This window comes from Rhipicephalus sanguineus, chromosome 4 (genome assembly GCF_013339695.2).
Source record: "Rhipicephalus sanguineus isolate Rsan-2018 chromosome 4, BIME_Rsan_1.4, whole genome shotgun sequence".
NCBI classification, from domain to species: Eukaryota; Metazoa; Arthropoda; class Arachnida; order Ixodida; family Ixodidae; genus Rhipicephalus; species Rhipicephalus sanguineus.
The window spans coordinates 144948283-144959791 of record NC_051179.1 but is presented as its reverse complement, the minus strand read 5'-3'; positions in this window follow the sequence as shown (position 1 = coordinate 144959791).

The window sequence follows — 11509 nt, the reverse complement described above, 5'->3', positions numbered from 1 at the left end:
CGCTACACAGGGGTGTAATGCGACGAAAACTAAATGCCACGCTGTGAAGCTTGCTACCTGTGGCTGCAGTAGTTGCCGGAAAGAGTATCGCCAGGTTGTTTCAGTGACGCACAGTGTTCTCTGGTTCGATACGTACACGTTTCCCACGACCATGTTGATGAAAAATAAGTAATAGGGACACTTTAACGGATTCACAGCTGCTTTAGAACGAACAATTGTCTCGAGGGACCGTCCGAGACGCCGATCAACGGATCCTTCTAGAATGATTATTTAAGCTTCAGACAGGCATTTTATGCATATTTAATTACGGGTATATCGAACTATTTAGCGATGCCCTTTGATTCCGATGTATGCGAGTTTTACTGTATATACACTTAGACGACAGTGTGCATTCGTAACATATTGGTCGGTTCGGCGAAGCATTATACGTGGTGAGGAGCACTGATTTTCCGGGTGTAAACAAATACTTTATTTTTTATATATGGTATTTAGGAGATGTTGGTGCTTCTGTATAGCACCGGCTACTCCTTTTCGCTGATGATAGGATATGTCAAAAGCACAGCAATAAAAAAATATTTCATAAAGAACAGCTAGGCAGGGTTCATATAAATCCGTATACAACAGAAAAAGTTATCCACAATGGTGTTTCATATATCTGCTTGATGCCGCACGCATGCAATGGGAGCCATATGTATGCATATGCGACATATAGTGGTTGAGGATGGCCTAGATCTATCACCACGATGTGTCCGGTAGGCACCGGGAACTCCACTGATCTGATCAGAAAATAAGCAATCTGCATCGCTGCGCCTCTTAAACACACATGCTGCGCTCCAAGTAGGGAGGCCGCGGCTTCGGCGTGACGCTCGTTCGCGTGGTGGCTCAATCGCCACAAGCATTTGTTTAAAACAAGCAATAATATTGATTATTCGGTGACTATCACGGAATATTGGAGCTAAACGTTTTTTCAAGGTACCTTTCGGGGAAAGCTGGCTTTTCTGGAACTACAAAACATGGCCCAAACAGCAGGTTATATGAATATATAGCATGCTAGCTGTTCCGATCATGTCTCAAAACTTCGTCGTCCAAAAAGAATCAGCTTCGTAAACTAATGTGCTTCATAAGCCAGCAAGGTTAACACAAAAATGAAACCTAATTCACTTCGCGGATATGCCTGCACTCGCAGCGTGAATAATTGATCTCATTGAATTATCCCTCCTTGCGAACTGCGTGCCCCTTAGTCAGAAATTGGCCCTTCCCAAAGAAAACAGCAAGTATGCACCTTTATTCGTGCGTCCATTAAATCAAGCCACCTGCACTTCCGTGGTTAAATCGCATGATCAACGTCTCGCATGCAGGTAGAGCCACGGGAGTAGGCTAGGTACATCTCGCTTGGAATTTCCTAGGGACAGCACCAAAAAGTTGTCTGGCAACGCGGGCATGTTTTGGTGGCTTTTTAGTCGCTCTCCCCGGGCACAAACCAAGTGACGAAACATTGTTTGTGTTCCTAGAGGCTGGGTGGATGGATGTTGTTGAACTTCAATTGGGATGACGGCCGGTGCCATCAAGCTCTTTATTACACCTCTGTAAGGTCTGTCATGGCGAGAAGGGGGGATGGTGGTGTCTTTCTTCGAAAGCGCGGCTTCCAAGAAGCCAGCCCCGAAGTCGAGTGTCGAAGCGCAGCGACGCTCAGTTCGAATGTAGGACAGAAGAACACTTCTCAGCTGCCCATAACCGTCCGAACAAAAACACGCGCCCTGTTTACCATCGGTTTAACGACCAACGCAGCGGCCCACGGCCCGCGGGATTCCGGGAGGCGGCGCGAAGGAAGACAGGATGGTGACACCAATAAATCTCGCATAGTGTCTGCGAATGGCCTGTCAGCGGAGACGGTATGCCGCCGAGTATGTATGGCATGGTCCCGCTAACTAACCGGCCGCCAACATCGCGTGTGTGTGTGTTTTTAGTGCACTAGGAATGTCGCTTGTCGGCCGCTTCCACGTCTCTCTCTCAGGAACGTGGCTCAAAAAGCTTCAGAGAGAGAGAGAGGGTGGAGGCCTCCGGCAGACGAATTTACAGTCGGCTCAATAAGCGGTCCGAGTGATTTTGATTTGCCGTGGGCAAAACTGGGAGGAGCAATGATGGTGTTAAAACCTGGCTCCTAGGTCATGACGGGGGGTTCTTGTCGCAGGAGCGGTGCTATGCACTTGTCGGCTCTGCCGAATGATGTTGCGCAAGTTCCGATGTATATAGCTGCCACTTAACCTTGTATATACCCTGTATATAAATATCGTGTTGTTTTGCTGCAAGAAAAGGAGTCGTCTCCATTCTTGAGAGATAGCAGCAACCACGACGAGGCAAGGCAGCTAGGACAACCTTCCACTCCCTTCTGCAACTGCTACGCAGCTGAGAGAGCTCTGCTCTGGAGTCAAGAGGGACTGGGGAGAAGGTTGTGAATTTACTACCTCTCTACGCTCTTCAGTTCGTTTTTTATATCTTGGCCAAACTAAGGCTGAATTTTGTAGCGTTTCCCCGCCACAGTGGTCTAGTGGTTATGGCGCTCGACTGCTGATCCGAAGGTCGCGGGATGGAATCCCGGCCGCGGTGACTGCATTTTCGATAGAGGCGAAAATGTTTGAGGCCCGTGTACCTAGATTTAGGTGCACGTTAAAGAACCCCAGGTGGTCGAAATTTGCGGAGCCCTCCACTACGACGTCTCTCATAATCATATCGTGGTTATGGGACGTTAAACCCCAGATATTATTATTATTATTGTTATTATTGTTATTATTATTATTATTATTATTATTATATTATTATTATTATTATTATTATTATTATTGTTGTTGTTGTTGTTGTTGTTGTAGCGTTCTTTTTTAAGCCGTGTTCTAGCCTCTGGCATCTACGAGCTGTCTAATAGCTCAGTTAATGATCTTTACATTTATGGGTATTAGACTTCTCTGTAAGCTCTGTTGTAGATGATGTGTACACATCCACTGCTTGAGCGAGTTCTTCCTCATTATTGAAAATCTAAGTGTAAACCAAGACATGTCAAAACAAGGGCAACGACACCATCGCTTACAATAAACGGAAAGCTTTATTCGGCCAGAAATAACATACGTGATCATTTACAGGTACCAACCTTTCGATTCAGAACCAACACTCTTGAATGCGAAGAATTTCTTATCGTATCAAAGACACTTTGACAATTGCTATCCGTCCGTCCGTCTATCTATCTATCTATCTATCTATCTATCTATCTATCTATCTATCTATCTATCTATCTATCTATCTATCTATCTATCTATCTATCTATCTATCTATCTATCTATATCTATCTATCTATCTATCATATATCTATCTATCTATCTATCTATCTATCTATCTGTCTGTCTGTCTGTCTGTCTGTCTGTCTGTCTGTCTGTCTGTCTGTCTGTCTGTCTGTGTCTGTCTGTCTGTCTGTCTGTCTGTCTGTCTGTCTGTCTGTCTGTCTGTCTGTCTGTCTGTCTGTCTGTCTGTCTGTCTGTCTGTCTGACAGTCTGTCTAATACAGTTCAAACTCGGTCTAACGAAACCCAGTTTTACGAACTGCCAGATCTATCGAATAATCTTGCGCTCTTTCCCACCTCCCTCCTTCTTTCCTGCTGGTTGCGCAGCAAGTCGAGTTTACAAATATCGAATAAATTTTCATTCTGCATCAGGTACCCATAGGGTTAAATTTTGTCATGAACCCGAATTAACGAAATTACTCGGCCACCAAAGCCCATTTAACGAAGTTTTTTTTTTTTCTGAAACAGATGAGGTGAAAAGTGGTGATTTTCTTATAATTATAATAGACACGTCCCTAGATTTATTTTCACGAGGCATCGCGCGGCGCCCACGCACAGAACAACGTACTCGGCAGTCATGTTCCAAATGGTACCAGGGGCGCCGGTGGTTGCAGTTTGGTTATTTCATGACTTATGCGACAGATAGCACTGATCGTCTCTTCGCAAATTTCTCGCTAGGCCTCATCACACATCGGTAGCCTGCCATAGCTTCACGTGACCGCCTACCTGGCCCAACGTTACTAGACTAGGTTAGTAACGTAACATAGTCTAGTAACGTTGACCTGGACTGCCATGGCTTGTATGTGGGGAGCCCCCATGTCCGGGCTGCCCTCGTGGATTTTTCGTATGCGCATACGTGGGTTTGCGGCAAAACAATACCATGATAGCTTTTGGGTGTCGCTATGTTACAGTTTTATGTATTTGAGGACCCCCGAAAATAATTTCTCGTTACGCTGCTGGTTAGTGACCACTGTTCTGTACGCATGCGGATCTGGCAACCAGCAGCTTCATGTTGATGCAATGCGCGCGCAATGTCACAAAACTCGAACATGGTGGAAGCTGTTGAGGATGAAGAGCTTTCAGCCGCGGTCGGCACGCTGGCATAAAACTCGTTCGCAGCATCGCGATGGACGAACTATCAGTTGCCGGTCATTTTACGCGCGAAATAACTACCGTCACGTGCACGTCGTGGTGGTGTCGGTACGTAACATGGGTCTACAGAACACGTTTCGAGCTAAATAAACACGGGAGTCTGGCGCCCCGTGGTCGCATTGTGAACGAAGTTGCCGGATGACGAGAATTCCGGCTTTTGCACTGCTCTTATGTAAAATAACTACAGGATTTACGTATTCAGCAAGAAAATGAAAGTGTATTGATGTAACGCGTATTTGTTAATTGTTCTCTTAATACATTCGATAATTCGGCACTTGGAAAACTAGGACATTTTCCCGGTCCCGTGCAATCCGAATTAAGGAGCTTTTACTGTGTGTGAATATATATATATATATATATATATATATATATATATATATATATATATATATATATATATATATATATATATATATATATATATATATATTACGCGCACATTGCATTCCCGTCATTTTCTAAAAGCGATGGCCGAAACCTTGCATGCAGCATGTCTGGCGGCTACATTTTCTAGCGCACGTATAAACAGGGAGCAAAAAAGAAAAAAGACCGTCCACTGTCCCTTCGGTCATCCTTCATAAACATCCCTCACGTCTCCCCACCTCCCTCCCCTCCGCGTTGTCTAAGGAGAGCGAGGAGCGTGCAAAACGTTTCTATGCACACGCTGTACCCCCGCTAATCGTCTCTGTAATCAGATGATCCAGCGATGGTACGTACATCAACTCATCGGAGTCGCGCTTGTAGTCGATACGCTGGGCTCCGGCTTGGCCTTGAACACGCTTCAGAGAGAGAGAAGTGGTTGCATGCACGCATCAGCGGCATCAGGTTGCGCATGCCCTCTCCCACTCTTCCTTCCCTGCTGTTGCGATGCCTGGCCGCCTGGCGACGAGTGGGCGAGAACCACGTGGGCCAGCGTTTCGTTTCGCCGCCGCCGCCGGTGCGGCTGGGTTCATTTCTCGCGCGCAGCCCGTTCTGTAGTGAGGCAATGCCCGCGCGGCGCCTAGACAGCCTCGCCTTTTGACAGTGTGACAGAACTTGTGTGCACTGTGCGCGCCATGGGCCGCCACGGCAAGTGGGTGAGCTACATGCAGAGCTACGGACGCCCTTCGTACTCGAGCGGCGTGCCCGGCAGGCTCGACGTTCGGGCCACGCGCGGCGATCGCGGCTGGCGGCCGCAGTACTGGAAAGTTCGAAACGTGCCGCGCAATTTGCGCACAGTTATGATGCTGGTAGCTACTGTCGGTCCCCCCGCGGGGCCCGTGACATCGACCGCGGTACCCGATCGCCGAATCCCTCCTGAAATGGACTTGAGTTGGGACGAAACCCGCAATAAGAGGTGAGTTAGTTGCTTGCATCAGCGAGTTCTTATTGTTCCTCATTGCACCTGCACCTTACTGTACGAAGAGCGCCGTTCTAGAGCCCTCCGCTATTTGCATATTTCTTGCCCTTCGTGCATCGTAATCACCTGTGACCGGTAGCGCTTGATGATGTTAGGAATACGGGTTCGTTTTGTTAAAAATGGCTGATTGGGCGAGTTGGTGATTGTCTTCTGAACTCCATGTAAGTTACGCGCTCGTATTTTAAGTATCGTTTCGTTAATATGTTTCGTATCTGTATATTAATGTGGCGTTTTTTGTTATTGACTTTCTTCTGGATTAGTATCGCACTACAATTCGTGTTTTGGTTGCTTTGGTTTTAGTTAGTTGTCGCTGCCTGTTTATTCTCGCGTGTTCATACAGTTTTTTTGCTCGCCGCCTGTCAAGCACCATTCGGCATTAGCAGGGCTGATTCTTGCCGCTTATTTGTTTCATCTTCGCAACAATGCCCACCAATTCTTTCGGAACTAGCCGGAGTTTGTGACTGCTTGCCTGGACCGATACCAAACAAAGCAGTGTTTTAACACAGCGGCAGATACATGGCTAAACATTCTATCTTAGAGAGTTGTCAAGTGTTGCCTACCTAAGAATCAAATAATCACCCCAAAATAAGTGCAGCAAAAGCTGCGCGACTTTTCCGAAGAAGCCCACAGGGAAGCGCAAGGGGTTAATAAATTTTCTTATTGTTGAAAATAATTGCAACAAAAAATATTTCAGATACGAAGGGAAGGCACAATATTTAATTATTTTGTACAGCGAAGTTATAAGCGAATGCACATATTTACTTTTTAACTATGCCATGGTCGTAATCAAATCGCAATGGGGCGCCATAGTGCGCCGTTTCGTCCGATCATCGTAGCGCCTATGCGTACCTATGCACCCCGGTGCTATTTGTCGAAGATGGCAGTAGTAGTCTGCAGTATGTTCATTGTACGTTTCCTTGTGCGTGAATAATGGTTTCTTGGCTCGACCACCATATGATTGATTTCAACGCTCAACTCTACAACTCTGGGGGAGGGGGGGGGGGGGGGGGGGGTTGGCACGCATATTTACAACACCACGAAGGGGACACCCCGGCAGCCGTCGTTGAGGGGGTGCGCAGAAAGACACGTGAGCGTGTCGATGAGTTCTGCATACGTCTGATCTTGGTACCCCTTGCGGACGGACGCCGGTTACACTGATGCGGCAAATAAGACAAATAAGGGCTCCGTCACGCCCTGTGGTCAATGACGGATGCCTATTCGTGGATGAGAGTCTCGCTACTAGTGAACGTGACGAGCACGAAATTATTTATATATCTGCAGGAAAAGCGAGAATGAGGCGAAAAAGCGCGGCAAGAGGCTGGAAAGTTCTGCATGTGACTCGTTGAAAAAAAAAAAAAAAAGCCCAAATCCGCTGTTTGTATGCGGAACTGGCAACTACAGTGTACAGTGCACTGTACTGGCAGCTGTGCGATCCGATTCTTCGCCGCACCCGCACTGTCTTGTGTCTGCCTCAGTGGCATTCAGACGAACTTGCGGCGTGCGTTGCCTTCTCTTTGCTTGTATGCTGCCTTTTTTTTCTTTTTTTTTTCACGACGTGGGAAAACACACGCTCGATGTTGAAGGGTCGCCATCGCCATGCGTCAAGTTCAGAACATGAGCCGAGGCCGTCTCCCCACTGAGCTCCATCTCAGCTTTTCACGGAACTGTTTCCTTTGTGCTCTTCCTTGCTCTCGCCCCCAACCTCCCTTCTTTTTTTTAGGCTGTTTGTAGTTTCCTGCTGTTGTTTCCCCAGCGGCACGAACAGACGGGAGTAGGCCCCTGCAGAAAGGCTCGCAACCGGATCGGGGTCCCGCAGTTTATGACCATGCAGCGGCGGCGAAGACATTTGACAGTCCGGGCGCCGGCACCACCAGCTCGCTTTTCCAAGAATGCTGTCGGGCACGGTGGTCGACAGTTCCCACAGCGGCGTGAACGCGACCTTCTGCGACATTGCGCAAGGTGTACGCTTTGCGAGCAAGACGAACTTTACTGAAATCTGTCACAGGGGCATATTTAACTGCGGGTATGCTTACCCGTGGTTTACAGGATTAACCAGTCAACTATAACGCGGTTTGTCATTGGTACACGGCCTCTGTTAGCTCAGTTGAGCAAGCCGACGAAATCGCGTGCTTATAACGTGGTCAGCAAGAAGTTTGGGCGCACTCTGCAAGTTTGTGGTACGACATACGAGACAGATCTTCTACACCTCCGCGACATTGTATTGAATCGTTCCACCTTCGACTACATATTCGGTGTTTGTGGCTTTATGGGGAAGTTTGACACGACCAATGCGAAAGGCAATTCCCCACAAGAAACCTGAAGCGATAGGGCTGTGCGCTCTCGCTACTCCCGCCGAGGACAGAATAATCTTCGTTGTTGGCCATTCCGTGGTGAACCTCGTTTTCCAAGAGTCTTGCTTGACTATTGTTCGCCAACTGGAATCGCGTTCCGTGAAAGTTCGCTGTGCCGCACGCGTTTCGCCGCCTTTCTTGCAAAAACCGGTCGCTTCTCTCCACGCACCTGCCTTTTGACTGCGCTGTCACCGCACGTTCAGGCACCCTTCACGCGCTGTTCTCTGCTCGCCGTGCACGTGCAGCTTCACGTGTCGCCTGCCCTGAAGGTTTAGAAAGATCCCAGAGATGGAAAAAACGTTTTAACGGTGGAAATCTTACCAGAGGAGGGAGGAGGACGGTTGATCGACCAGCTTTTCGGGACCGAGCAGGTCGTCAGGCACGATGCTGTTTGTGCGAGCGCTACGTACGTGCCGGTGCTGAACGGGCACATTTCTCTGACATGAATAGGGAGGTGACTGCGCGAGTTCTGTAATTATGTTACCGGTAAAACGCACATTCGTTGCGGCAGTCGTGTCTACTCGGAGCTGTCAGCAAACATTCACCACGCTTTCGCGTGCGTTTTCTATTGATAAATTTTCGATTGCTTGGATGCCAAGTTTGTCGTGCGGCTTTAAATTTATTATGAGCTTAGTGTGAAGAGTATAAATTTACATCTGCACTGTTGGGTCACTGGCTGCATTGCAAGGCGCAGTGTTCAGTTTCGTGGGAGTTTCACTTTTGCCGAGGTTTGCATCGGATGACAACAACGTCGGATCGCAAGTTTAATGTCACCTTGGATTTTTTTAGAGCCCCCTTTGACAACATCATGATACGCGCAAAAAAAAAAAAATATTTCATGCCCACTTCGACCATGCATGTTTCTTGCAGAGGCGCGTGTTTCATTTCGAATAATATCGACGCCTGATCATGCACCGTGTTCGCTTATTCGAATGTCGCTTTGGTTGTTTCGACAGTTCGCTTGGCCAGCATCATACTATACAGGGACATAGTCAAAGGGGGGGGGGGGGGGTGTTCAAACCCTCCCCGAAAATTTTCAACGTACAAACGCACGCACGAACATACATAAAGTGTGGTTGGACCCCCCCGAAAAAGAATTTCTGGCTACGCCCCTGATACTATACAATACCCACTGGGCTCGCGCATGTTTATGATTATGCCGAGATTTGTGCCCGATGATAAGCGCATCTGAATTCGCGAAGCCATCGAAAATTTATTGCCTGCCTTGGTTCTTTTTTCAGCTCGTTTTCAAAGCGGCAACTGTATATTGCCCGCGGCTCACGCGCATGCAAGGCTTTATATTACGCGCCGAACACATTATTACGAGGCACGCCGTGGTGGGACTTCGGATTAATTTCGGCCACCTGGGGTTCTTTAACGTGTACGTAAATCTAAGTACGCCGGTGTTACTGCATTTCGCTCCCATCGAAATGCAGCTGCCGTATGCGTGAATCGAACCCATGACCCCGATTTTAGCAGCGCAACACTTCAGCCTGCTAAGCAATCACGGCGTGTCGCATGCGAGGCCAATATAAACGCTCAGTGCAAACATGCAGCTTAATTCTGTTTACAGGGAGCCGCGACGGGAAATGTACCGCAATCAGCTGAATTAAACACTTAGTACTCACGGTACGTTATTTAAACTGTGGTGTAATAAGCCCAAATGCTCCGCTGCTGTCACGTTACAAATGGTTGACTCGGAAAGCCAGCGCGCAATCTCGAAACGTACAGCGGCTGTCTATTTGTTGCAACTTCGGTTCACAAACGCACTTCCCTTTCAAATGAGACGATCATCGCGTTTATCCCGGTTAATAGTTCGTAATACTGTGTACGACAAACATTGCTTCAAGGTGACAAGACCGCGAAAGCATCGCGGCGAACTGCCATCATCCACTCTTGACGCCTCTGCTCCTCGCACTGCTTGCATTGGAAGCGGTAGAACATGACAGGAAGTTTTCGGCTCTTCGACATTTTTAAACTTTTGTGACAGTTCACAATGCAGCAGGACTGCGCGCCTGTTTTCGAGTAAGACGAAGAACGGCACCCATAGCGTGAAAAATGCGAGATAAAAGCCCCGGGGAGCACGTTCTCCACGCGCGCAATGGCAAAACCAAGCAAGAGCGACCCGTCCGAGCTACCGGAGCTTTCCCCTCTCTCCGCTTTAGCGCGCGCAAACCTGTACGTACCTCTATATACAGCGACTGGCAGATATAGGCGGAAGGGAATGTGAGGCTCTAGGACTAGGATTTAGTGCAACAAAATGTAGATTGATGGTATTCAATGATCACGAAGACCATGCGGTCTACATACAGGGCCAAAAAATACCGAGGGTAAGCGAGTACAAGTACCTCGGAGTATGGGTAAATGAGGGGGATAGATATATGGAGGTACAAGAGAAAGCATCGGTAGCAAAGGGAAAGAGGAATGCTGCAATTATTAAGCACAGAGCTTTATGGGGATACAATAGGTACGAGGTGCTTCGAGGGCTGTGGAAGGGTGTGATGGTCCCGGGGCCTACATTTGGGAACTCAGTGGTGTGCATGAAGTCAGAGGTACAATCAGGAATGGATGTAAATCAAAGGACGGTGGGCCGCCTCGCGTTGGGCGCTCACGGGAAGACGACAAATGAGGCTGTAAAGGGTGATATGGGATGGACAGGCTTTGAAGTGAGGGAAGCTCAGAGCAAAATGAGATTCGAAGAGAGGCTGAGGAAAATGAAGAAGAGTAGATGGGCAGAGAAGGTTTTCAGGTATTTGTATAGAAAAAGCGTTGACACGCAGTGGAGAAAAAGAACTAGGAGGCTCACCAGTAAATATACGGCTAGCAGTGCGGGCGATATGGCAACAGGAGCATTAAGCGGAAGGTCAGAGAAGCGGAGAGGACTTATTGGATGACAGCGATGGAAAAGAAGCCGGCTCTGAGTAACTACCGAAAGGGAAAAAACGAAATAAGGAGGGAAAGGTTTTATGATAATTCAAGGGGAAGCGCTTTACTGTTTGAAGCAAGGTCGGGCTGCCTTAGAACGCGTAGTTATAAAGCGAGATTCAGTAACGAAGAAGAACAATGTACATGCTGCGGGGGAACTAAGGAAACGATGGAACATGTACTGATTGAATGTGGCGATATTCAGCCAGGTATACATGTGGGCACGAGTCTACAGGAAGCCTTGGGTTTTAGGGACAACAATGCAAAGCTCAACACGTCCGCGATAGAAATAAGTAAGAGACGGTTAGAGTATTGGTGGCAGAAAAGTAGAGATAAAGTACAAAAATTAATAAC